Genomic DNA, 2,500 nt, shown 5'->3' with positions numbered 1-2,500 from the left:
ATACTATCTATAGATAGTGTGCGCTTGGCTAAGAAGCTCACATCATTGCCATCCGGAAGTATCACGGACCAACACACAAATCTATGTGTCACCTTGAACGTTTATAGTACAGTTTAGGGAGAATTACTCACAAACGCGGATGGAAAAAAGCAATAACATAGACCGGAGTGACGTCAACTTCATACTATCTATACGTTAACGATGGCTACGCTCAGACGCTACTGCGATCAATTATAATATTATTATATTCGGAGATTGCGTGTGAGCTTACATAATATCATTAGGAGTGAATGCGGGCGGGGGGGGGGGTGGGTTGGGATGGGGGGGGGGGGGGGTTGGTGGTGGATGTAGACGTGCACACGTGCATGTTAGCGTGTGAGTAAATAATGATTATAACAACATTACTATAATGTGTAGTATATTATTGAGTGTGTTCATGTACAGGGTATCTGGGCATGTGTTGTGTCGCACAGTGGTGTCTCGTCTTAACACCTAAGTCAAGCAAAGTTAAGCGTGTTCATTGGTCAGATGAATAAGAAAACACAAAACAAAAAAGACAACGTGAGCATTTATAGTGCGTAATATCCACTAAACGTGCTCAAAACGCTTTTTAAAGGGTCCAAAGCCAACAGTAACGCTTAAAATGTAAGAAGAAACATGATGACTGTTAGGCGATATTAATTTTTCTCCCCCGACAGATACAACGATGTTAATGAACAAGTACTCATTTTATGAAGTGAGTAGAAAAGTGCCAGAAGACAATAGAGAATAAAAAATTTTTTCGCGGCGGTGGTGGGGTTTGAACCTGCGACCTTATTGGTACGACAACTCCGCCTGGCAGGTGAGAGCGTGGCTCTACCGTGTGAGCTATCCACAAACACAAAAATATTCGTTTCAAACCAAAGTCATTTCTAGATCCCTCTCTCACCCACTTCTTGAGATCGCCGATTCGTTCACCACCTTCGCGAAATAATTTTGACAGCAGTTAAGCTTAATAGCCAATATTCTCATCACAAACATATTTAAAATAGAAACGATTGAGACATTGAGTATGCTCGGTGTATGGGTGAATTTTTAATTCAGAAAAGTGAGTGGAGCAGGCACTTATGTTGGTAACAACAAGATATGAAGTGAGTAGAAAGTGCCAGAAGACAATAGAGAATAAAAAATTTTTTTTTCGCGGCGGTGGTGGGGTTTGAACCTGCGACCTTATTGGTACGACAACTCCGCCTGGCAGGTGAGAGCGTGGCTCTACCGTGTGAGCTATCCACGAACACAAAAATATTCGTTTCAAAAAAAATTTTTATTCTCTATTGTCTTCTGGCACTTTTCTATTCACTTCATATCTTGTTGTTACCAACATAAGTGCCTGCTCCACTCACTTTTCTGAATTAAAAATTCACCCCATACACCGGAGCATACTCAATGTCTCAATCGTTTCTATGTTATATGTTTGTGATGAGAATATTGGCTATTAAGCTTAACTGCTGGTCAAAATTATTTCGCGAAGGTGGTGAACGAATCGGCGATCTCAAGAAGTGGGTGAGAGAGGGATCTAGAAATGACTTTGGGTTTGAAACGAATATTTTGTGTTCGTGGATAGCTCACACGGTAGAGCCACGCTCTCACCTGCCAGGCGGAGTTGTCGTACCAATAAGGTCGCAGGTTCAAACCCCACCACCGCCGCGAAAAAAAAATTTTTTATTCTCTATTGTCTTTTGGCACTTTTCTACTCACTTCATATCTTGTTGTTACCAACATAAGTGCCTGCTCCACTCACTTTTCTGAATTAAAAATTCACCCATACACCGGAGCATACTCAATGTCTCAATCGTTTCTATGTTATATGTTTGTGATGAGAATATTGGCTATTAAGCTTAACTGCTGGTCAAAATTATTTCGCGAAGGTGGTGAACGAATCGGCGATCTCAAGAAGTGGGTGAGAGAGGGATCTAGAAATGACTTTGGGTTTGAAACGAATATTTTTGTGTTCGTGGATAGCTCACACGGTAGAGCCACGCTCTCACCTGCCAGGCGGAGTTGTCGTACCAATAAGGTCGCAGGTTCAAACCCCACCACCGCCGCGAAAAAATTTTTTATTCTCTATTGTCTTCTGGCACTTTTCTACTCACTTCATATCTTGTTGTTACCAACATAAGTGCCTGCTCCACTCACTTTTCTGAAGTACTCATTTTATACCTGAGTACGGTGAGAGAATGTGAGTCATGAACCTTTTTTCCAAGGACTCAACGATTATCATTTTTAAAAAAGTAGTCGTTCAGAGCCATTAGAGATTATTCCGGTTTCTATTGCATGAAACGGACAACAGCAATTGCTTGCTACACTTTGGATAGGATGTTAGTTATCTCAAAGTACTTTCGGCCAGATCTAACAGACCCAGCTAGACAATTACTGCTGGGTTCACAAAAAGAATCTCGACTGCACCGGGTATCGATATCGGAAGCGAGTGCTCTACCAACTGAGTTATCGGGACCACAGA

Source organism: Berghia stephanieae, chromosome 11 (assembly GCF_034508935.2).
Source record: "Berghia stephanieae isolate SIO BIC M18660-M18661 chromosome 11, UCSD_Bste_1.3, whole genome shotgun sequence".
NCBI classification, from domain to species: domain Eukaryota; kingdom Metazoa; phylum Mollusca; class Gastropoda; order Nudibranchia; family Aeolidiidae; genus Berghia; species Berghia stephanieae.
This window is presented reverse-complemented; position numbering follows the sequence as displayed.